At 36.7% G+C, this 26063-nt stretch overlaps 1 long non-coding RNA gene across 1 annotated transcript in view; it reads left to right on the plus strand.

The window, feature by feature from the left end:
- The window catches only part of LOC135580123 (uncharacterized), a 50411-nt gene extending 35580 nt beyond the window's left edge, over positions 1 to 14831 (plus strand). Inside the window, exons 5-7 of the long non-coding RNA XR_010474346.1 lie at positions 11842 to 11873; positions 12876 to 12943; positions 13295 to 14831. This is a non-coding gene — a long non-coding RNA (uncharacterized LOC135580123). The remainder of the gene's footprint in view (positions 1 to 11841; positions 11874 to 12875; positions 12944 to 13294) is intronic.
- Positions 14832 to 26063: the final 11232 nt, after the last annotated feature.

Raw genomic sequence — 26063 nt, forward strand, 5'->3', positions numbered from 1 at the left:
AAGCAAAAAAAAATACTAGTGCAATGATTAAATCCACTAAAATCAGAGCTATGAAGATCACCGTATAAGGTGGTCTGTATCCTCTGGTATACAGAACTAAACAGAAATGAGGTCAGTAATGAAGGTTTAGTTAGGCATTGGTTTCCCATATTTGTTCATGGAACTGCCTTTCAATATGCCTGTATTCCTGAAATAGTTCACCAAACTAATGTTGTGCAAATCTAGAGATATTTGTGCCTTTGAAAGTTCATGTAGCAGTAGTGAATGTGCTGGTCGTGATACCTATTTCTATTGTTGATTTAAATAGAATATAAATTATTCCACTTGCAGCAAGCCAGCTAGTTTGAGTCATAGCTTTCAAGTGACTGTTTTAACTGTTGGAAATTCTTTAAAGCCACAGGGTTCCCTGGGGTGATGCTGGTGCTGCCTTTTAAGTCAGTCACTTAGGTTCCTGATTTCTGGTTCTTTTTCCTCTTTCACTGAGTGGAAACTTGCTGTTCTGAGGTTTCATTAATTTATTTTGAATGCTGTGGGACTCTAAATTCTCCTTAAGAGGCTGTCGGAGGATTGTGGTCATCTGCCTCCTGAGCCACAGTAGGGAAGATGGAGTTACAGATGGGCATAGTGGTTGATGAAGCACTATCTTGGTGATGTATATACTTGTACTGCAGTGCAGGTTGGGTTCTTTACGTTCACTGAGGGAAACGTCTGTCTGTCATTTTAAGCTTTAAAGTATTTTAAGGCCTTAAATATTAGCTTTGATTAGATATTTGCTTCTAATTTTGTGTTTCCTTTATAAATCGTATGAGTGTGTAAATGTTTGTTACCTAACAAACTGAAGTGCACATCTCTGTACATCTATTTTTTTGTGAAGTAAAGGAAATTAAAATGTAAATTTTTATCTGAAACAGTAATGTATAGTGACTGAGTTCAGGTTTCAGGAAGCAATGACCCCTTTCAGCCTCAGGCATCTCATTTAACTTCTTTGTGATTTATATCACTTTGTGTTAAATGAAGGTAATTTTGTCTGCACTTGATCCTGGAACAAAACAAACAAAAAAAAAAACACACACACAAACCCAACCTGCTTGGGCAAGTACAAAACAACAACAACAACAACAACTTTTTTTCCCTGTGGTTTTACCTTGCCCCTCTTTTATTGTTCCCTCCAATACAGGTACCAATTAGAAAGATTTAACAGAGGAAATAAGCTGCCTTTTTTTGGTAAAGGAGAATATACTTTCTTACAAACAGTTCCAGTAGAATCCAGGATAAATGGTGCTTAAGTTTCATTTTTCAGGAGTGGTCATTTATCCAACTTTTAGCCTCAGGGTTTTCCACAGTTCAGCTTTACCGTTTTTTTCCTCTTTTTTAACAATCACTACAGCAACCTAATATTATGTGACAAACAGCACACACAGAGGGAAGATACCCATACATGCAGCATAAGATTAAGAACAACAACAAAAAAATCCAGAGAGCCAGGTAGGCCAGTGAGGTACTATAGTAATCTGTCACACAGAAGATGTGAGCCCAAGCTGCAGATTTTAAGTTTGTTATCAGGAAAAAATTTTGTGAAGTCATCCACTTTAGTGGATATCTCAACTTTATTGGTGATTTCTCCTATAAAGTTGTCTCTGGCTAAAACAGCAGTGTAGCTTGTGGATGCTATGACACATAAGAGCTGTATGAAACATTGATCAGGTTTTAAACACTTCGTTTCCCTTTATTTGTGAGCAATACAGTGGCACAGGTATTGTAGGGTCAGAATTCTCTGTCTCTTGAAAGCTGTGTTTAGCGGACAATATGAGATGAGGAAAAGGTAGGTTTTACATAAGTGTTAGGTAAATGCTTGGATTTGTACTTAATTGAAAAGCTCCACAGGCTCTGACAGACTACGTCAACCTTTGAAACTTGCAGTTTCACAATACATGCATTGCAATGACTCAGTTCTTCAATCTTTATTCTTATTGATTAGTCCTAAAGAAATAATAATTATAACAAAAGATGGCATTGGAATGGAGTAGCATCTGAAGGGCAAAGCAGTGCTGCACATCTCAGCCCCAGATCTGTGGAGCTGATGAAAATGGCTGTTTTATCAATGAGTCGCTTCAAGAAAAGGCTCATCTAATTCACCTTCTGAGTGCTCCTGTGTTTTCATCTCTGTGCAGGAGGACTGTAGTGAGTGTTTTAATTACAATAATTTATTTCTCCTCCGGCTGTCCAGCAGAGGACATTATATCCCTGTATGTCCCAGGTTTTTCTCACAACTCCGTACTGATCAGCCTATTTTTTTTTCTGTATGGTTTGTGCCAGTAAGAGCAGCACTAAGAGCAGGGATAGGTCAGTGCTCAGCTACTCTGCACTTACATTTCAACACACAGTTTGTTACAGTAAAGGATTTTGTTTTCACATGTCATATTAGTTGTGAAAGAAATAACTGAAAACCTCTATATAATATGTGAGAAGAAAGGAATGTTAATGTGCTCCATCTGCTATTCTGGGCTAATACAGACACCCTTGTTTCTGTGGTGCCAATTCTCTGTGCAACTGGAAAAGTGCAAAGAGCACATTTTTCACTTTTTACTCTGAAAGAGGGGACATGTTTTAAATACCACTTTTCAAGAAATGCCTTTTACTTGCTTTCATGATGGGTGCCAGAATTCTGCCTCTATGCATGCCTCAGTTGAAAAGTAAGGTTAATTGCACCTCATCCTTCACCTTCTGAATAGGTGTTATTTTACACCAATTTATACTAGAATTTTTACTGATGGAGGTCATTGTATTCTTCAGCTCAGCAGTTGTCAATTTAATTTTTCTGTCCTCACTCCAGGCTCTGAAAGGTCTAGGAAACTTAGTCAAGTTCTCTCACAAATGCCTAGAGTGGCAGTGCATGCATCTGCCTATGTTTGGTCTCACTATCCTGGGGGTGTCTAAGTTGGATATTTGCTTTGTGGTTCATGAGATGGGTGTGTGCATCCAAGCTGGGCCATACAGAGGATTTGGAGGAGTGGCTCCATTTCCTTCCAGAGGGTGTGAGGCCCTTGCTAGGTGCTTTCTCTGCTGCACACAAATGTGGTAGCGGCCACTCCTGAGTGTCCAACATGGGTGACTGGCACATGGATCAGGAAGAGAAGACAGTAGGTTTTTCAGTATGAATTCTTTAGCAGGTGGCAGTGTGGAGGAGGTGATGACAAGGAGATGAGTTAGACTTGGAAGGTCTGTTATTGACAACTATAGACACCACTTTTCTTCTTACCTTGAGCCTTAAATACATGCTCTGCTGCCATGTATTTGAGCTCTCAAGACTCTTGAGTTGCTGAAACTCCAAGCTTTGTTTCACAGTTTTGTCCTGTAGACCTGTAAGGACAGAGAGTATGTTAACCTAATGTAATTCCTCACCCCTGCACAGTGGGGATGTTAGGAGTTCCTAGGTTGTAGAAGGGGGTAAAAAAAATAATTCTGTACCCAAAAGAGGCTACTTTTTCCTTGTATTTCAGAAGACCGGGCAAAATTTGTGGTGGAGATGACTGTATCAGCTCATGTTTTACAGGAATATAAAAAGTTTATTAAAAACAGACATCAGTTTCCATTCATGTAAAGAAGCTTTGTTTACAACTGTTAGCTGCTGGGTGTTTTATACTATACAGATTTTGAAAGAGGAGAATCTCAAACCAGTTCTGTAGAAAGTAGAAGATTAACCTACTAATTTGGCAGTTGCAGAATTAATGAGATCTTTACCTTTAAAAACCTTTTAAACCCAAGGTAGGAAAAGGAGGATTATTGAAATATACCAAAGCATATAAGTACAGAGTTTGTAACCCTCCACCCCTTACCCTGCAGGTAAATCTATATACTGAAAAGCCTATGTTACTAGTAAAATGAAATTTCTCTTCCAAATCTAAGGAACTGAGTAAGACTTAATGTTCTTCTGATGCTTCTTTATCCTAAATCATAGGGGGAATTTGGGCTGCCGGAAATAGACTGATGTGTTTGAAAGTACCTTTGTTCTTCTCTCCCCTATGTAAAACAACATAACAAGCTCCTCAGCCTCTACTTTCAACCCAGCTATCATATGCTTTTAATTGAATGCATGAAATCAATATCAATTTACCAGACATCTAAGAATCTATGACTTGAACAGTAGGTGTCTAATGTGAACAGTAGGCATTTGATGAACAGCCTTTTAAGGGTAGATATGTAAAGTTCAAATGTTTTTAAAACAGAATGCAACAAGCTATAAATGCAGTTGTGAAAGGTGAAGAGAGAAGGGGTGCTGATTTAGCAGTGGGGTCAGTTTAGATTGCTTTTTCTGCTGAACTTTGGTCCGTAGTCTTTTACCCTTGGAACTGAAATTGCTGTGGAAACTTATAAGGATAAACAATATTGAAACTTTCAAGCATGATTTAATGTTACCAAGGTAACCAATTGTAATTAATTTTAAGCACCAGCTGGCTTGTGATGAGCATGAAAACTGACAAACATTTTTCAGGACTGTTCCTTGTTTTCTTATCTGCAGCAGTAAGAACATGAGAAATTTCTTTAAATAAAGCATCTACAACAACAAATCAAGCCATGGCTTGATATTGGTCAGTTAAAAAGATCCAGTAATAGTTTTCAGATGTAGAGAAACAGAAATGTGCAGCAAAACATTGGGAATGATGAACTTGAACTTCACGGGCATAGGAGACTGATTACAAAATATGATCCTTTAGGTTCATATTTTGAATTTGTTTCATCTCATGTCACTATAAATGTTTTCTTTCCTTGCTAGTTTTTTTTGAATCAACACTATGAATATGGTAGAATTCCTGGACTCCATCATCTAACATTTTGGACAATCATAGTGAATATCCATAAACTTAGCAATATAAATAAACTCTTGTCAAAACAGTAAAACAGAAAATAAATAAAATGAGTGCCGGTTTCATAGTCTTTGTGTTCAGTGAAAAGCACAGAAGAATGCAAACTCCCCCAATATTTAGAAATTGAGGTAAGTTGCTGACATAGCTTGATTGTGTTACTTTCTGAATGCCAGTGTTGGTCTGGAGAGCTTGAGTTATTCTATATGAAGGGGTAACACAACATCAAAACAATCACAAGTGGGGTAGGTATTCTAATCCAAAAGATTGCTATTACTTTATGTGAAAATAAATACCCTATCTTAAATTAAGAAGTTATTAAACTCAAGTAAGTAAAATTGCTCAATTTTTCATTTGATTTGATGCTGATCTCCTTAATCGCAACTGAAAGCTTAAAATTAGTGAAAGCTAAACATTACTTCTGATCAAAGTGAATGTCTTTGAAAAAGAAATCAATTTCCCAGTGCTACAAGTGCAAGCAGTGCCATACTGGCTATATGTATCTAAGTCAGTATTCAGAGTTTCAAGTAACTATGGGTAAATAAATGTGGTTTCTACTTTAATCCTGTCCAAAATAAGTTATAAGCTGTTTAGGATGACCCTGATTCTGACCTCATTTATGCTGGAGTACATCCACAGGAAACTAATAAATATTACTAATACTATGGAAGTCAGTGAAATTATAGCTGAATTATTCCGCAATAACTGAGATAAAAATCTGTCCTATTTATTGTTTTACTTGTTATGTCCCTAATGAGCCACATTTCTCCTGTCTTTCATTTTGCTGGTTAGGACTTCGATAGTAGAAAGTCAATTTACACAAAAAGGTGATGCTTTTAGAGTAAATAGGCAATTGCAAACACTCATTACACTGGCAAGTTTGCAGTCAGAATGGATGGGACTAGAGGCAGCCAGTTACTGCATCTGGGCTGACTGGGAGCATCCTCTTAGGCAGGACATGCCATGGGCAGCCGGGGTCCCCCCTGCAGGGCCAGCACTGGGTGTCTCAGGCAGGGTCTGGATGGTGACAGGGGCTTCTGCACAAGCCCATCCTTGAGCTGGTGTCTCTGGCCAGTTATCTGTCTGGCTGCATTCAAAACACAAAGGGAGAAATTTTGCTGAGATCCTCCTTCTTTTGTGTGCTGCTTCTCAATATTTTGAGAAGGGGATGTATGCTATTTAAAACATTTTGTCCTCATTACCTGGAAGGGGGGGAAAGCATAATATTTATATCTATATCTCAGTTGTTCTTTGTTCTTGTTAGCTTTTCAGAGCAGCAGCCTGGAACTGACATAATTCTCAAGGGTTTTACTGCCACCAGAGTTCTGAATGGGCATAGTAAAACGGCTCCATCTTACTAATTTGATTCTGCTGTTATATAGAAATGTAGAAGCACAATCAGGAGCGCTTGTTATTACTCTTCAGTATTACAGATCCTTCTCCAAACCTGCATCACAAATAGTATTCTGCTTTTAAATTCATTGAAATTGGGGAATTTTCTGTTGGTTCAGGTCACCAGAATGAGTCCACCCCTGTGGCATGATGACCCATAACTCAAAAATGAAATGTGCAGCAGAAAGAAAAATCTGCAGCTTTTTTGTTTGCTTGCTTAATTTTGCATGTAAGGTATGTTGTGGGGTGTGGGGTTTTTGTTTTTTTTTTTTTTTGGTCCAGCTACAAATCAAGCTTCCTTTTGAAGCGTGTTTCTAAATCTAGGTATTTAATGCCTGTTAACTAATTATGCTTTCAGAGCATGAACATTGAAAATCAAATATTTATTTTGAAAACTGTTGTTCTAATCAGCAGTAGATTTGTCTTACAATTAATTCCTTCTGCAAATCTAACATTACATTTTTGCTGTTAATTTAGAGAAATATTAGTTCCGCTGTCCAAATAAAATCTTGTATATACAGGCAGATAACCATTGCTGAAACACAGATAATGTCTCATTTGCCCTTAATATACAATAGTTCTTATGTTCAAAAGTATCTGGCTCCTGACTTTCTTGAAACTTACGTTATTTTTCCTATTCATCTCTAGTCTTTCAAGGGAAAACGCAGAAACTTAATCAGTGTTTTTTAATGGGTTTGCCCACAGTTATAAACTGAAATGGTATAATTCAGTGTTAACTGTCTTCATAGAAGTCAATCAAGTGATGTTTATGCACTCTTTGATAAACTGGCCATCAATTCCCACTAGCAAAATGCACACCTCTAGTTTAACAATGAAATATAGTCAGCATGATGCATGTTGTGCTTTCTGTAATGAATTATTCATAAAGGTAGATGGATTTTTAATTCTTTTCAGTGCTGGCTTGCATGAAACTTGTGTGTGAGACTTCCTGTGATGGCTAAACAAAGAATTGAGAAACTTCTAAAAACTTTGAAGGATAATGTTTGAGGACTGAGAGCATTTGCAGCCTCAGGCTATGCCATGAAACAGCCACAGCATTAGTCTGCCTCAAAATCCACAGCACAGTTTTAAAGAATTGTTGTGGGAATATTGAGGGAAGTAGGGGGGAAGACTTAGAAGTGTTTGACTTCTAGTATTTCTGCATACATCTAGGATAAAAGGCATTAGATTATTACCATATCTAAAACAGTTTCATTTTTGTGTTACAAAATATCTTTATATTTTTATGAAAGAAACAGGAATGAAAAGATCAGGACTGCAGTGGTGGGTAGAAAGAACTCTTCTGTTTTGTTATTAGGACTTAAAACTATTTTGGAATTATTTTTAAGTTCTGTAGCAAGTCTGCATGTCATCATGAAGAGTCTCTAATAGGTTACAAGTTTTATGACACATACTTAATAAAAATCACACAAATGCCAATCAGAACACTGAATTTTGTTATCCCTGTTTTTATTTGTCTTATTAATCCATGCAGCTGAGTTGCATTTTCTCCATATTTGTGTCTGTTCAGTTTTAAACTGAATCCTGGTAACAGCCTCTTGTCACCACGAGTCTTAGTCTGAATGATTGTTTCTTAATAGCCCTCACATCGAAGTTGTTTACAGCCAACAGTTGAAATTAAGGGTAGTGTCTGGCAACCCAAGAGAAACAAAATTTCCAAATTAGAGGCTCAGCACTTTTCATTTCTAAGGGAGCCTTTACATCAAATGCTCTCAGAAAGCCAATAGAAGGCATTTTAGCAATTTAGATCTTGGTAAATGATCTTAAGTTGTTTGTTTACTAAATCAGGTTTAGTAGTAAAATAGTGCTTAAAATCAGTTTGAAGTGTGTGTTGTATATATAGGCTATTTGCAAAGAAGCAAAGGTAATGGTGGGTCTTCACCCTCTCCAATGTTCTTTGTTTTCATCTGGAGAACTCAGTGTACAGTCTGTGTTTGTTCTGAAGGACAGAAATACCAGGGCTCTCTGGCACATCCTCTAATGAGCCTTCTTGTAGTAGGCTCATTCTTCTTGTATCAGGTATGAATGGTGCTCGCTTTTATTTTTCCTGGCTGTTGGTTTTTGTTGTTGGGGTTTTGTTGTCGTTGTTGTTTTGTTTATATGTCTTAACTGGATGTCACAGAGATTTGGTAAACTCCTAAAATCCTAATCACCTGTGAGTCACAGAGCGTTACGCTGCATGTAATGATCATCCCGGGCTGGGGCAACAAAACAAAGCAAACAAAAAAATCACAACCAAACCAACCAACCAAAAAACCCAACACACACACATACAAAAACCCAAACAAAACCAAAACCCCACAACCTATAGTTCCGTGCACTGGTGACTGAAAAATAGGGCAGTTTTACAATGTGAAGCTGCTTTAGAAATGAGAGAGTGACTGGACTTTAGGAATATTATTTTCTTTTCATGCTTAACAAAGTAATGCACCTTTAGATTTATTTCTCATCTCTAATGCAGTTTTTACAGAATAACAGTACAGAATGTACCTGCTCTGTTGTTCTTATCAGTTTGTTTGGAGCATAGCATGAGCACAGACTGAAATACAAGCAGCAAAGCAGCCCTCAGAATTTCAGTTCATTTTTCCTCCTATATAAAGCAAGCCTTACCAACCGCATGTAATTTAGAAGTATTTCTGGTAGTGAGGGGTTCTTCATAGGACCTCAGAAGAGTTGGAAGGCAAAGATTTGTGGTAACACTTCAGAAGAGGTGACCTGGGTAAATGAAGGAGCTTTCTGATTTGATCCAGGACAGAGTGGGGGAGGCAAAACCACTGCCTTTTTTCTTTTTCCTTTTTTTTTTTTTTTTAACTTCCTGGCCATAATTCAAAGAATAAGGCCATGGAAATAATAAGCATCAACTCAAATTCTCTCTCTCTTCCCATCCTGTCTCAGTTAGTACACAGGATGAATGGTTGCTGATCATTAAGGGGTAACAGTCTCCACCTCTGTGTTTGGAAAGAAAAATTCTTACAGGAACGTCATGATGTTCCTGTCTTTCTCATGTCTCTTGGTCAGTTGAAAGGCCAAATACTTGCTAAGAGAGAACATTTGCATCAGCAGTAAGACAAATTGTTGAGAGAGGATCAACTTCCTGTTGATTTCACAAACATGAGACACTCTTCCTTTTCTCTCTGCTCACTAGGAATGAGTAAAGTGTGTTAGTTTTCAGATAGACATAATAGGCTTAGAGAGATCTCTTTATTTCAGAGAAATATGTACACTCAATACATTGGTTTTTAGGTTCTATCTATATATTTTTTTTTTCTAGATGAAAGTTGAAGTGCCAATGAGTCAATATTTATTCAAATAGAGAACCACACTGTTCACAAGGTTTGCTTGCACAGCATGCAAGAGAACACAGGGTTGAGGTCTTTTCACATGACACAAGACCAATGAATTGCCCCATGTTTTTGTGCTATGGAAAACACACCAGCTTTACAAGGGTGTTTTCAGTGAAAGCCTGAGCTCAAGTAAGAGAACCTCTATGGAGCGAAACAACTGTGCAGAGAGAGTTTTGGGCTTGAGGTCCGGTGTAGCACATGGAACTTTTTCTTGAGCAGAGCTTTCCATGACTTTCCCATATTGCAGCTGTGTTCAAGGTGGCAGGTTCACCCACAGTGCTGTTTCCAGCTGCATGGGCTTCCTGGCAAAGATTTCTGTTGGCTTGGAAATCTTCATGCTCCCCGTATTTCACTGTGGCCTGGAGCTCTGTGAGAGTAAGGGAAGGTAGGCCTTCCCATAATGTTTTTAAAAATTCTGATGGAAACTTGCGTTGTGGAGAGTTGCAAAGTCCGCATTCATTGTAGAATCAAGAGAGGGCAACATAATTGTGACTGAAGTGATATATATGTGAGATATATATATATATATGTGATAGCAGTGGAAGTAATGCTGCACTGGCTCTACATAAATATCTGTAGAGGGGGATGAGCTTTTGAGGGAAGGGGCATTTAAAATGTTGTCCAATACTACATGCGTAAAAGCAGAGTGGAATGGGTTGGGAGGAAGAGAGTTATGAGCAGTGAAAACAAGTGAGAAAGCTAAGAGATAAATAAATAAATAGTGGTAGGAAACAACGATGCAAGAAGAGAAAATTTCTTGTTGGTATTTTTTTTTCCTGAAATAAACGAGTAATGTATCCATGAAAAACACATTAATTTATACTCCAGGGATTATTGCTAAGTAACTATACACAATGTTGCTAATCTATCTCCAGCATCTTCCTTTTTGTAAAGTGAGAACTGTAATTCATTGTTTTTACTGTATTTACTTGACATTTTGGAATATATTGTAGATAATGAGTTCTGAACAAGAAGTGCTCAGTATGTTAAAGGCTATGAAGCTTTAGGTCAACTGCTCATCAGGAAAAGTTTTAGTTTGCGTTTGCCGTGATGATTTCTTGCCATAGATAGATGCTGAAAGATGTCTACAAATAGTCTCAAAATAATGAAGAGCTGATAATGCTGAAAATATGCAGCTATTTCAAAGGGTTTTTTTTGTCTGAGCAGTGTGTTTTATGTATGTGTCATGGCATGTTTTTCCCCTGAGGTCACTGTTTTGGACATAATGATGGACCTCTACTGCAGAAGACAGGTTTTAAATGTAAATCAGCTACATATGCTGCTTTCTGGTTTCTAGGTGTAAAAGGAGGTTGCTATTTTTTCCTAGCATGACACAAGGTAATGGATAAACCAAGCTGGAAGGAATTTGTAATGTTATCAAGCTTTGTCCTATAATACTGCAATTCCATGTCATGTAATTTCTTTCATTAATTTAGAGAGCTTTATGTTTAAAGCACTCAGGAAAACCATGAAAGAGATAATTGATCTAATGGTTAGGATTTTTCTCATTTCTAGCCTAAATTTACTCACAGGCAGCTGATACCTCTTTGGGGTTATTCTGTTTGTTTGGTTTTGTCAGCAATGTCCTTTAGCATCAAAGTAGTTCTTCAGAGCTGTGTACCCCTTGGCCCTTATAGTCAGCTCTTCTTTTTTCTGTTCAATCTAGGGGTCTTTTTCTGTAACAATTCTAGTTTAAATAACTCTTTCTTGAAGATGGTTGATGAGTGTGATATGCATGGATGCAGGGTACCTCTTGTAAAATTATATTTTTTTCTTACTTGGTGTCTTCTAAGATCATATTAGATTCTCTTGCAGCTGTATCACATTGATAGGTCATAGTCTTTTTGTGATCAATTTTTCTTTCTTTAGATGCTTTCTGTGCATTAATTCCAAGTTAGCCAAGTAAATTATTTTTATATTCTATGGAATTTTGCTGCTAGTCATACCATAGTCCTCAAGATTTCCATCACTCTGATATCTTGAGCATCTTCCTTTTTATTAAAGATAGTGTCACTTGCCTTCTCCTATTTGTATCCATGCCATTGATGAGAGTACTAAATAAAGTACTTCCCAACAATAATCCTTGAGAAATTTAAAATATTCTGGTTCTTACCAGGTGTCTTCCATTCTACTGCTTACGTTTTCCTTTTCCCTTAAACTCCTTAATAACTTGCATGTTTTGAACTCTGCTGCTAATCCTCTCTTTATGACTTTACCACTAGCTATCTGTAATGCTTTCCTGAAATCCTGTTAGGTAAGTTTTTCTTTGTACCTCACTTACTGTATTGAAAATAAATAGAAGTAAAGGTGTCAGGTTAGCCTAGTGTGATCCATAGTTGGCAAAATATTATTGTGCTAGATCTTGTTTTCCAGTTTGATCCAAGTTTTAAATTATTTTGTTCTTGCAAAATTTGTTCAAGACTTTTGCATGTTCTTGAAGACAGCCTATTGCAAAGTGGGTAGGTTTTTTATGTATGCATGTGTGAGTTTTTTAATCTCTCTTTGAGTGTGTACTTTCAAAGGGGCAGTAGCATTAATAAGATTTAGCTTCAGGAATAAATGCATTACAGACTGGAAGGCTCCTGAGTGTTAAAGTTAATTGGTGTTGGAAATTAGTTTTTAGGCTACCAATAACAATGCTAGGCCACTTAAGTATATCTAAATGTATCTGAGATTTACTCCTATTAAATAATATTGGACCTGGAGTTTTTTCCTGTATGTAGTACTAGCGACTCAAACGAAATACAACAGATGTAACTGAAAAGGCAGAATTTTATCTGCTTAAGTTTCATCTGAGCCATAGAACACTACAGGGAGAGTACTTCTGGAGAATTTAAAATATTGCCAAAGGTCAAGGAGCTTTTTTGCATCCCTAGAACATTTCCACTTGATGTAGTGAAAGTTGTCATAGTAACATTAAGAAAACCTAAAAGTCATGCTTTTTGTTTTAAAATCTGTGCGATTGAAATATAATGTTGAAATTATCACTGGAACTTTGTTTCTTCCTAACTCCTCCCTCGCCCACTTCAGTGGGTTTTTTTACACATTGCGCCATTGCATTTGATACCCAGTTGAAATGTTTCTACTTTAAATTAGAGAACACAATGCCAAGAATATTTAGTAGCAAAATATTTTTATTCTGTGTAAACATTAATTTAGTAATTTAAGGCAGTTGATAATGATATTGAGCCATTTGCTGAGTAGGAATAATAGATGGAAAGTGGATTTTAATCATATTCTTTAACTTACTTTATAGAAAAATACATCTTGTCCAATGGACCAATGGCAGTCCCCTGATTATGGGGAAATCTGGAAAGGTTTGTGGTAAGTGCTTCATTAAACAATAAATTATATATTCTAAGAGACATAATTTGGGCAAGGAAACAACTGTGAGTGCATCTTTTGTGTGTCCTGTAGTAGTTGATCAAATCATTCTCATTGACCATTCTATAGGGAATGCATCTATTGAATGAAAGAACAGAGCAATCTGCAATAGGCCAAAAAATCAACAGGCTTCATTACAGCCCACTCTACTTTGTATTCTATTTAACATCCCTTTCATGGACTTTTGAACAATTTTATGGTGTTTTGACTGCTGTGAGGTTTAAAATTCATTTGGAGAGGCTTGAAATTAAACCAATTAATTTCTCATCTTTTTTTTTTTTTTTTTTTCAGATTTAGAAGGAAGAAATGACATCGTTAAAACTGGAGTTGTAGTTACTGTTGTACAAGTGTTTTTTACAACTTTCATATAGCTGATTTGCTTTTCATTTGGTATTCTAGTAGATAGATTAACAAAGAGCATTTCAATTTGTACTTATGCTGTCACTGTTTTTCTTGCAACTTGTCTGATACTGTTACTATTCTGATATTTTATTTTTTTATACATGAGATCTGGTTTTCACTTCAGCTAGCCATTAAGTCATTGATACGTCTAAATGTGTACACAGTATCTCGTGAGAAAGTATCAAGTCATTTTGTTACATTTGGAATTAAAAGGCCATAAACAGGTAATACTGTTGTATACTCTATTAGTAGGGTCATTAAATGTATGTCTGCAATGAGAATATTTTAGGCTGAATATTTTAGGCTTCTGAGCCACATGCATAAGAGATTGTGGCTGTTGGCCTGTACTGAACCCTCTGGCAACTTTGTGCTTCCTTTTGTACAGAAGGCTCTGGGTAGGACATGCTTTGTGTGTGTGGTTTCAACTGTCTTTCTGAAGGAGAGTGGGGATTTTCAATAGTGTTGCTGTGTAAGTATCTCTTAATTCCTTCCTAATAATTTCTGTGCCTGTTCAACAGGTCCATTCAACTTGAAAGGAACAGCTGGTTTTTTTTTTGTTTGCCTCTCCCACATCTAGTGGGTAGTCTTTTTCATGGAGTGCATAACATTTGCAGTTGTTGGATTTTCACTGTCTGTTGGAATACAACTGGTTAAAAGGGTACCTTTTTCATTATGTAGTGTGTCAGTTTTGCTCTTTTTGATTGCACAGGCTGAGAGTTGTGAATCTGGATAACAGAATATGCAGTAGACAGCTTTGATTTTGAAAATTGCTGTCATGCTTCATATTTTGATACCATATGAGTTTATTTGCTGTGGTATCTGGATGCTTTAAGTCATGTGGAGTGATTTGAACATCAGCATGTAAAAGTTCCCTCATATTCTTTCCTGTAATAAAAGGAAAATTTCTATTGATCATGCACACAAAAAATTTCCTGGGAATGTATCTTATTTTAAGTGGATTTGCCTTGCGTTGTGTACCATATACTTTTGTGGGGCTATTTTGTGGAATAGTGTATGTACTTCTGCAGGAATTAGTAAGGTGCGTATTGTAGAAGCATAAGGTGTGACAGCCTTTTCTGATGAACCTGGGCTATATAAAGTGCCCTTGTCTAAACTGGCAATGGCAAACATTAACACTAGACTTTCAGGCCTGATACTTCGGAGTACTAATTGTTACTCAGTGAATGGCAATGAAGGTTAAATAATGCAAGGTCACTGCTGTGTTCTTTCTGTTTTGGGAAAGCTGATTTTAAAAGGTCATTCTGTCCTGCCTTGTGCGACAGGATGGAGGACTTACATTTCGTAATGATTGTGGCACCTAACTCAGGCAGAAATACCAGGAACTGAAAATGTTTAAGTGTAACTTTGAACTCGCATTCTGGTGATGGGCTTAAACAAATTAAATTAAACAAATACTAGTTGAAAACTTCAGTTTTAGTGTCTTTTGTTGAAAGGTTGTTTATGTACACATTTGGTATTGGACTAGAGGAAAACCTTTTCAGATCTTCTTGCTTCCATCTCTACGTGTTCTCGTCCAAAAGCATCTTGGTCAGGGCAAAGTAGGGACTTTTCTCAGATGATGTGCATGGACCACTTTGACAGTCTAAAGGGAGATAAAGGAAAGACCTTTTCAACTAAGTTGTTGAAACTCACCAGTTTCCTGAAAACAAAATATACAGTACATATGGTTGACAGACTCTGCAAAGAGTTGTTATAAACTTGGAGAAGTTTTTATGATAAAGTCAAATTTCTCTACCAAATATCCTGCCTTTTATTCATCTTCATTCAAAAACATAATAAAATATAATTGATTTTTATATAGGCAAATACACTATTTTTCTGCAGTCTTGTTCTTCTAATAAATTTCAACCAAAAACATTATTAAAATAAGTTTGAGGTAGTATTTCTATCTAAACAGATAAACCTGAGCAAAATTAATAATTAGAATCTTTATAAATGAAGGTTGTTGGCTACCTTGACTGTAGTGAATCATTTATTAAAGAACACATTTGCAGTGCCTGTGCAAAAATTTGGAAAAAATATTTTCATTAATAGAAGCAGGGTTTACGTGCCAATCTTGTTGTAAGACCCTGTTTTTTCCCTATGGCTTGCGATTCCAGATTCTTATTTAGTGGAACTCAGTTTTCTCTCCTTATAAAACCAGTGTAAATGGAACTAAATTCCATGCCTTTCAGACTTTCATAGCTCCTTTATATGAATTTGTTCTTTTCCTGCTGTGTAATGAGGATGTACAATGAAAGGCTAGGAAAGCTGCCTGGATTCACGCCCTAACTTTACCATACTCTGAGATGCTTGCCAGGATGTCCCTTTACCATGTTCCCTCTTGGTCTTCTCAAATAAAAGCTGTCAAATATTCCTAAAAAAAAGACCCATGACACTTCTTGCTCTAAAATACCTTGTTTAATCTGGATCCTGTGAGAATTTTTCTTCTTGACAATTTTCCTTTCAGAAGTTCAGTATGCAGTAGAAAGGACGTGATATTTGAAGATATATAGTCTTTACAGAAATGCTAAAAATGTGGCAGAAATAGAGTTGCTAAGTGAGAAAATGCTCTCTCTTGTTGCATTCAGGTTCTAGCTAAAAGTTCGTGGGTATATACCTACTGAATAATTAAGGAGAAAAAGAGAAAATATGCTAACTAGAAAATCATATAGTGCAGTCACACTGTGGGCTTGTATTCAAAGAGACCACTCTTACGTGAAATAGCCAACAGTCACAATCTTCTACAGAGAAAGACCACTACTTCTTGATATAGCTTTTATATATGTAAAATGTTTCACTTTCTGATGTAGACTTGTATAAATATAATGCAATGGTAGGTGGTGATGAGTAAAGAGTATCTAGATTTGCACTAAGTTAAGGGCTGGTCTCCGGTTTCAAGGAATCAGCCTGGACCTGGGCTTCCTGTTTAGGATATGTAAGAATAAAATTAGGGACATGGTTTAGTGCTAGAGTTAGGTTATGGTAGGACTCTATGATCTTGAGGGTCTTTTCCAATTGCAATGATTCTCTAAAAAACTCCCCCTGTTTTTCCCCTACACTTCTTTCAGCTGTGCATTCCCAAAGTTAGATGATTCGACTTTCAAGTTTTAGCTCATATCTGAATAACTGCAACAAAATTAGTTTCTTCATTACTTTAAGTAGCTTTGCTCAAACATGCCTATCGTTATGGAATTAGAAACCTATGCAAGTGGAACATTATCTGTTTTTTTTCCTGACACTTTCTGCGGTACAAAAATTTTGCAGGAACACACACCTAATCTAAAAGGGCCTGGGAAATACCCTAACACTAGAATTATGAAAGTAATGTTCTTGGATCTGTGTTTTCAGCCATTGTTTCCAAAATGGACGCATTCATTTCTGGAGCCCGGACAATTATAGTCCAAGTCTATACTGAATAAGTGGTACCTAAAGCAGGGTAAAAACCCAATGGAGAAGCCAACCTGTTAGAGGGACAAAGGGGCAGACTTCAAGTGGCTTGTTGTCATTATCTTTATCCCTCCTGTTGTGCTAGTAGTCAGGGTCATACATTGTGTATGTTCCTGTTTCCTGCTGACTTACTTAGAAGTCAGTGCAGCTCAAACATTGTGCCAGGGTCTCCCAGGGAGTTGCAATTGGCACATTCAGCCTCTGGCTGCAACATTTCTCAAGTTCCTTGGTTGCCTGCTGCATCAATTTTCAGCATTCTTTTGACAAGTACTTTATTTAGTGTTGAGTTGTGGTGTTAAGACAGTAAGTTTGCTAACTTCAGCTCCCCAGCCAAGGGCCAAGAGAGACAAAATATGATGTAACTCCTGTGACGGCATACTTTTTCTGAGGAAGCTTTTTTTTTTTTAGCTTAATTTTGGTAAAGAGAAAAGGGAAGATGCAAAGATCAGATCAGACCAGAGCAAATAGTCCTGCTTGAACACAGAAGTCAAAACCAGTAAGAAGAAGCTGATTTCTTGTCTCCTCTCTGTTATCAATGTTATTCATCCCTGTGTGCTTTTGTCACAGATAAAATTATACAAAATTATTGGTGCAGGCAATATTTTCAGCATGAATGCTACTCATTGATTCACTTCCCCAACATGAAATCAGTACCAGCACATCTGGATATCAATAGAGTGAATGGGAAGGTTTTGGAGGGAGATACAACTCAGTCACAGCTGGTTTTCTTGAACTGACAGTGTTGCTAGATTGACCACATGTGTGAATAGATGTGCTAGCTAAAGCAGTGGGAAAATTGCATAATGATAATATTGGTTGAAAACAATAAAAAAATCAAGCTCAACTGTTGATGGAAGTCTGTTTTTCAGTCACGTGATTGAGAGGCAACTAATGTTTTAAATTCTTGTATGCAAGTGTTTGTGGCAGTAATTCTGAGAAGACTGATGCTAGGAACACAAATTTTTACATGTGACTTTATCATCAGTAGTAACAAAATTTTATTTTCCTATGCAGTGCCAGAGTTCCTATGTGGGAACGGCAGGATGTGAGGTTCCAGCTAAAGGGCCTTGGACAGGTTATACAGAAGCATGGTTTTTATGAGTATAAGGAGTGATAGCCCAGGCCAGTGAGAATGATATCTCGGGTCAGAAAAACGCCCCCATGTGTATGATGCGTGAATGTTGGGCCTGGGCATGTGAATGAGTGGGTCGGAACTCTGTCCACAAGGTATGCATGGGAACATGACTGAAAACAGTCACAACATGACTGTGATGTGTTTGGGATAACATTATTTTTTTTAAAAAAAACATCCTATCTATCCTCTTGATCCAGGCCTGTAACTGTAAATCTATAAATTGAGAACTGTTAATAAAAGTCAGCTCAGCTCTGCCTGGCTCTGCTCTCACTGCTAACAATAACTCTGTGTGTGTGTGTCTCTGCGTCTGTATGCGTCTTTCCTCGTCACTGCATTCCTATAAATGTTGACTATGTCAGATGTTCGCAGTTTTGCCTTATGTCTATACGTGTGGTATATACAACTGCACACCTGGCTATGAATACACACGTATGCATGTATACTTTACATGTGAATTCTAAGTACCCAAGGGAATTAAGTAACCATAACTATAAAGAATTTCTTGGTTGTGAAACATTCACCCAGCTCCAACAGGCAGAAAGCAGAGCTCAGTGAGCAGAGACTTGAACTGCAAACACACAAATTGCAATGAAACTTGCACAAAACTTCTGTAGATCAGTCTGCCAGGATTCGTGTAACTTGAGCTTGAGCCAAGGCAGGCCAGAACTCTTACAAATACAGCACAAATCTGGCTGTAACACTACTAAGCTGTTGTTGATGACTTACATTATTCTTCTGTCATTTATTAAATGTTTCTAGTCTGGATGAGTACAAGGTAAATTCTGTGCCGCTTTGTGTTCTTCTGCATGCTATAGCAGAGTGTGCAGCTGAACAGCTCCTCAGTGAGGCCTGTAAATGTATCCAGCTCTGACACAGACAATTTGTTGATAATCTTTGTATCTGGACAATCCTTTGCCTTTTTTTTTTTTTTCTCAGTCTTTGGAAAGATAATAGTAATTGTCTTCTATACTTACTGAAATGTGGGGATAAATTTGAAAAGTATAGGGATGTGCATGAGGTTTAATCGCTCCCTATGTGTGTGCACCTTATTGTTAGGGCATGCAATGAGCATTTACCACTGGATTGGATTAATTAGTAATAAAAGATAACCATCACATCTACTCAGATTTGGTGTAAGACTTTTTTCTCTTTCAATTATTATTTCCAAAATAAGCAGCTCATATCCATATTTTGGTCAGTCTTTGTAGAGGTTTTTGTTTAATGTATTGAAGATGAAATTACGCAAAGGGGAACTTGTGGAGAAATTTTGTACTGGTTACTGTCTGTATGCAACTATAATTACAACTGGATATTTCCCATATGTTGATTTAGAATGATGCAGGCTATGGTTGTCTTTCCAATAATTTATCTTCTCTGATATCAGAAGGTCTGCTGAAGCTGGTCAGGAACTCTTTCTGTAAATAACTTTAGTAGAATATTTTCTGACCTGATTATATTTGCTGAGTGGAAAGTTAAAGCTGAAAAACTCTTTTGATCTTAAAAAGGTTGCTCTGTAATGGGTTTATTATTTACAGTTGTACCTGTGCTCACTATAATTGACTAATTAATGTGATAGTGCTTTTAAAGAGGAGCGGTAAACTGAAACGGAGGTGTGTGATTGATTCTTGTGCTGGAATGACAATAGAGTGTTTTGTTTCCTGTGAGCACAAATGGTAAATGGGTATGGTAAACCTGTAGTATATAATCCAGCCAGTGTTGTAACAGAGTCCGTAGCCGATGCTTAGCTTGCTGAGACCTGAAAGGATAAATATCTGAAAAGGAAATTAAGTTAATGTATTTTCTCTGTTCTTAAACACTCTTAATGAAAATAATAAAAAATAAGCCTTTTTATTGATATTAGTTACATATCATTCATGTAGGCAAGCAAGGTTTGATGGGAAATTTGTAGTGGCTTGGGAATATGTTCAGTTGGTATAATACCTTTTTTAATCTATCTATAATTAAATAAATCTATACAGAATCTACTTTAAAATTTAAAGAAGCATCCCATAGGAACATGAATCATTATATCGTAACATCCTGGGATATTCAAATCATTCAGTTTATCTGTAGTTCCTGGTTCACAACTTTCTTTTACATAAAAAGAAAGGAATGTATCAGTATATTTTATTTTAATAGTTCAAGTTTGTGATTTACTTAGATTTTTTTTGAGGAGATCGTATTACAGGATGGGGATGCAATTCGAACACTGAAACTGGTGTTACTTCAGGTTTATTATACTTGGCTTTTGATTATTCTGTGTTTACTGAACAACAGCTTGATCTTTCCACTTGACCCTCTCTTGAATTCTTCTCTCCATCTGTTGTCTGTGACCTTTTCCTGTCACTTAATTTCACTACCTTATTCACTTTACCTTGGAGATACTGAGAAGTATTTGGTAAGTATTTTTGACACACCACTCCATTCCTTTTTTATATGTTCACTCCTGAGGGCTGCAGATGTGTTCTGAACTCTTCTTTATGTTAGTATTTGATTTTTGTCATTGGTGTTACACCACTGTTGTTAATTGTTGCAGAAATTTCAATGTGGGTGTTTGTTCTAAACAATCCCTACATATTTTGATCATGTAATAGTAGTCACAAGTCATGTGTTTTAGTTGCACTAGGACAAGATGTGGGTCACCAAATACTCAATCCAAAACAAAGAGAAGTCAGTGGAAGGACTGTGGGCTCTGTAGAAATCTGGAAAAAAGTCCTAGGAATAAATGTGTTGAAAAAAACTCTATAAACATTAACAAAAAAAACCCAAACAAACCATATATTTTTCTTAAATCTACATTAGTAACCAATTTAATTTTGAAAATATAAAAAATAGCATGCTTTGGGCTACTCTTAGTCTATATTGCAAAGCTGTCAAACAGTAAAGATCATCTTGATATTTGTAACAGTTTTGGTGGTGATGTGACCAGGCTCAGGATTTCTCTTTGGAAATGTAATCCTATTAGCTCTTCAAGTTATTCTGCTCTAAATTCTTTGATGTCATTAGGATTTTATCACAATGAAGAATGTCTGAGATTCCAGCTATTCGTGTATCTTTTAAAAATGCAAGAAAGTTTTTAGGAACAATTGTTGCACCTGCCAGGCTCTGACAGGAGAAATGTTATGAAAGGTATCACACTGTTCAATTGGATATTTGGCTCACATCTTGATCTGGGAGATTTTTTTAATTTAATCATGAGTAGCCTTGCTGATTTCTCATTGGTAGAGTAATAACTATGTTTTGTATATGTTTAATTCTTTACTAACGTAACTGTTTGGTGGCACATTTGTATTGCAGTGTTAATGCTGTACTAGTTTGAAAACATTAATCAAAAATGTAAAATATGTGGTATTTCTAAACTTTTAAGTAACTAAAATAGCTGTGAAATAGATCTGAGGCACTAAAATGTTGAATTTTTTTATTTAATAGTTCGGTGTACTGAAATTATTTTCTCTTGCAAGACAGTTGAAACCATGGGTTTTTTTTCATATGTTTTAGATGTTGAATAGAAAGTACTAAAAACCTAAATAGAGTGATAACAGATTAACCAGAATCCTGAGAATGCAGTTAGAGGAAAAATAAAAAGTCTTTCTGTCAGTAAGTGTCATAATGGCACCTCACAAATTACCATTAAAGGTACTAACAATCTGAAACTCTCTAAGATGTCACTAGTAAAAAAAATAATTCCAGCAGTTTGAACAGCATTAAACTTGGGCCATGCCCCTGCCTAAACAAATAAACAAACAAAACAGTCAACCAACCAAAAAAACCACAAACCAAACCAAACAAACAAAACCAAACAACAAACACTACCAAAAAGCAATATTTCACTGTGATGCGTTTAGAAGGTCAGAAGATTCAACTGAAGCAGATCACAGTGGTGGAAACTCTTGGACTGATTTTTCCTGGGCTACAGCCTGCTTGAGGAAAATCCTACCTTCCATTTACCAAGTTTGTTTTTCTCTGAAAATTTTGCTCAGTACCATTGCACGGCTTTTCCTCAGTTAGTATGGAAAGGAGACGAAGGATGGTAGGACTGACATTCAGGTTTCGTTTTGGTGTTTTTTGGTTTTTGTTTTTTTCTCTGTTATGTGGAATTTGCCTGTTCTTGCAGTCGAGCAGATGCATAAAATAGAGTCGTGTGGAATATATGTTGAACAGCTATTTTGTTCTGACCAATAATCTAGTGGAAGACTGTCATGCATAATTTTGGTAAGCCTGCAGCTGACTCTTTACAACTGCCTGCAATTGAGATAGAAAATATTGCTCAATTAGATAAAAAATAATTTTGTATTAATTATTCAGTGCTGTCCTGCAGAACCAGAGTCTGTTTGTCTAATGGTTACCCAGAAGTGTCCCCGACTTACACATATGATACCATGAGATCTTGTCATTGAATTCAGCACAGTTGCACCCAAAGAAGATGTGGTATATATCTATTCTCCTCTAAAAAGTTTATTGTTGACAGCCTGCTGTTGACAGCCTGCTGTATTCTTCCTGTGCACTGGACTGAGATTTTTTCATTTCATGCATCATCATTCACAGCTTGCTGTAGTAATTCTATAAAGTCAGTACATATCCTTAATACACACAAACAGAAGAGGGAACAATATCTTTTTGCTGTTGTTTGAAAGCTGGACACATTTGCATAGATTTAATTTTCCTCCTTGCCTCCTGGTTAACTCTATTGTGGGGGGTGTAGCCAACCCCTAGTTGTTTTAGAATATTTGTACGCTTGAAGTCCATTACTAATTTGTTTACAGTATTTTGTTTTCTGTATGTTTTTTTATCACTTCAACATGGAAAACAACCCTGATTAAAAAAGAGAGGTATTGTGTAGTCTAGCTGAAATCACCTTGGATAAGTGCTTCACCTGTTAGCGTTAAGTCATTTAAATAATTACTTGTGACATAAGGGTCCTCTTGGCTTTGATCTAGATGTGAAGATGGACTTACAGGTTCATATTCTGCTACATAGCTTTGTCTGTTAGTGCATGACTAGGGGCCAGAAACTGGTTTGTTGCTTTAAAAGTTTTCTGGTGTGTGGGAGTTCTCAGCTGCTGAGGAGGAACCATAACTGAGCGTTGGGGATGTAGGGTGAGAAACTGCTGTTCTGTGGGCTTGACCTTGATATAATTTTTCTACCTGGTACAGTTTAAAACATTTAAATTACCCTAAACTATATGAGCCAATATTAAGCTGTCTTTATAAATCTTTGTGGTGGGAAGTATAATGTCTTGTTCCTGTAGTCAAGGTGTGCTGTGTGCTTTCCTGCCTCAGGCTGTAGTGGGAAAGCTTTGGCAGCGATGTCGAGCTGAGGATCCCCCATTGCCGATTTCCCTTTCTGTCCCTTCACTGGCCTCTGGCTTCTTGGTTGTGTCTTTGTGATATCCCTTCAGTCGTGGAGCCAGACTGAGAACAGAACATGAGTGAAGAAATAGTATGCTATGGTAAGGATGGCAAACAGAAAAAATGACTGCTTGAACTTCCTGGATTGTTACAGATTTCTGAAACCTCAGTACTACTGATTGAAAGATTTGGAAATATAATGATGAGTGTATCATCAGGAGTAGAGGGGGATGTGTCCTTTTCATTTGTTATAGTTATACAAGGATATGCGTAACTTCTGTAAAAGGTAGCTGAACACTGCCAGCTGAAAACTCTTGTCCAGAATAGAAAGTGTCAGGGCTGAACTGAGGCTGAACTATGTGATCTGGAGACTGATGAAATAAACATATGATTTAGGTGCTGATTAAAAATGCATTTGTTTATGAGGGAAAACAACAGGAAGTTCTGCAAGGCGGATGAGAGAGAGTAATGGGGAATTAACAGCATCAGGGTCATGTTTCCAAACAAGATAGGAAAGATGGTGGCTGTTCTGGGGCTCACTGCTGACTGTAAAAGGCATAGTATTAAGAAGAAGCCTACTGTTGTGAGTTTCCCATTGTCTAAGGAAAAATTACCTGATATTTTAATGTATAAAGACAACTACATAAAAATACAACATGAGATTGGTCTTTCTGATTGGTAATGTGGAAAAAAAATATATTAAAAAAAATAATAATAAAAAAAAAATATATATATATATATGGATTTGGGGTTCGTTTTCTTATCTGTTTCCAAAAGCTAGATGTTATTTTTTCAGAAGCAAAATTTCACACATTCAGTTTTTCAGGTTAAGCCTGATTCAACGGTTGATATTGCTCACTTTGGATAGGCATGACCACTCGTGGCAACTGAACCCTGGTTTCTATAAATCATATGTTTCTTGTAGATTTTTTTCTTTTTTAATTACTGCTCTGTGGCTTTGAGACTGCATCAAAAATAATATATGAACTAAAGTAAACTATGTTATTTCCAATTTTAACTCTGTAGATTTCTAGGGAATGGTTAATAAGTATGTGCATTTGCAGCACCAGGAATATCTCCCAGTTTGAGCAAATATTTACTGCATGTGCATCAAGCAAATGCTGGAGGATGCATCCATCCCTGGATGGTAAGCTTTGTTGAAGGTCACATGGCAGCTCATGGAGTTACAAACTTTTGATAGAAGGAGTTGCTCACTCAAGACTGAATTCTGCATTGGACTATGTGGCAAGTACAGGCAGTGCTAGAAATGAGTGTTTGTGAGTGAGCCTCAGACCCTGTGTTCTGTGTAAATAGTGTTCAAAGTGACATGCGGTGGATGACTGGTCAGTGCGGTACCTGCACAGGTGTGACCTTTGTCTGCCACATCACATGAAAAGTGATCATTCTAGGTCAGGGCACCTTCTGTGTCATTCAAGCTTTTGGAAATAATATATACTTAGCTCTATTGGTATCCTGACAGAAAAGAGAATTTCCATGTTTTTAACTGAGTTAATTTAGTCTCAGCCAGTTTTCTAAGCTTAGCTGAAGTGTAAAGGGAAATGTGAATACATGTTGTTGCCATTTCTGACTGCATCTGTGCTGTGTGTTAACATCCTCAGTTGTCCACAAATATTTTTCTAAAAGAAGAAATGAATTTTTTTTTTTTTTTTTAAATCTCTTGTAAGAGAACTTCATCTATGCTATGGACAGAGTTTGGCAGTGAGTGAGAATGTGGGAGCTGGTATCTTGCTAAGGAAACCAACTTGCAGTGCTGCCACTGGGTGCCTGTGAGCAGCCCCCAGACCTTTGCTTTCCAGCCTTGGGCAGGACCAGGATCTTGCTTTCTGAGATATACTCAGGAGGTAGAATTGAAACCAATTAAAGATGTCCCTGGGAAGTAATGATGCCTACATTTCCTAAAGGTTGCAAATTGATAGAAGTATTGCTTATACTGTCTTTATTTTTATTTAAGTTGTTATATTTTAGATCAGGTGTACCAGCCAGAGACTTGCAACGTCATTAAATGAAATATGCCTTGCTTCTGCTTCCTCAGAAGATGAGTTACTTCTACAAAAATCTCAACCCATGTCTGGAAACTGTATTTGAGTTTATCCTATAGCAGAAAGATATTTTTCTTAGTGATTGTATAAAACTTATAAAATTACACTCATAAAACGTGATTTTTAAAAACTGGGTATTGTATTACACAAGTTCAAACTCTAACATGCCAAAATTAGTTCTGTACCACTAAATCTTAGGTAGTTAGAACTTTATTTCGTTATCTAAGTTTCAATTCACTTAACAGTCATGACACAATCTGATTTTTAGTTTCAATGGGGAAAAAATAGAAGTGGATTATTTGTGTAACATTTTTAAACTTTGAAAAGATCTCATTAGTTCTACTTTCAAGGATGATCAGTTTGTGTTAGTAGGCATAGGATCAGGCTCAAGGAAATGAAACCAAGAACCATAGCTAAATTACAGTGAGAAATTACCCCTCTCTAAATGGTCCTTCTTTTATTTTTTTAGACATATAGTTTTCCTGAAGTGTGAGCCTGAATAAAATGTAAAATCATGATTGAATACTTTCATAGGAAGGCAACATAGTAAAAATCTGTAACTAAACTCTAAGCATTGAAATCAGTACTCTATAATAGAAATAATCCAAGAACGGTTTATGCTCTGTTATAATGAGACATGCACACAAAACAAGGTAGATTAAACC

This window comes from Columba livia, chromosome 8 (genome assembly GCF_036013475.1).
Source record: "Columba livia isolate bColLiv1 breed racing homer chromosome 8, bColLiv1.pat.W.v2, whole genome shotgun sequence".
In the NCBI taxonomy this organism is placed as follows: domain Eukaryota; kingdom Metazoa; phylum Chordata; class Aves; order Columbiformes; family Columbidae; genus Columba; species Columba livia.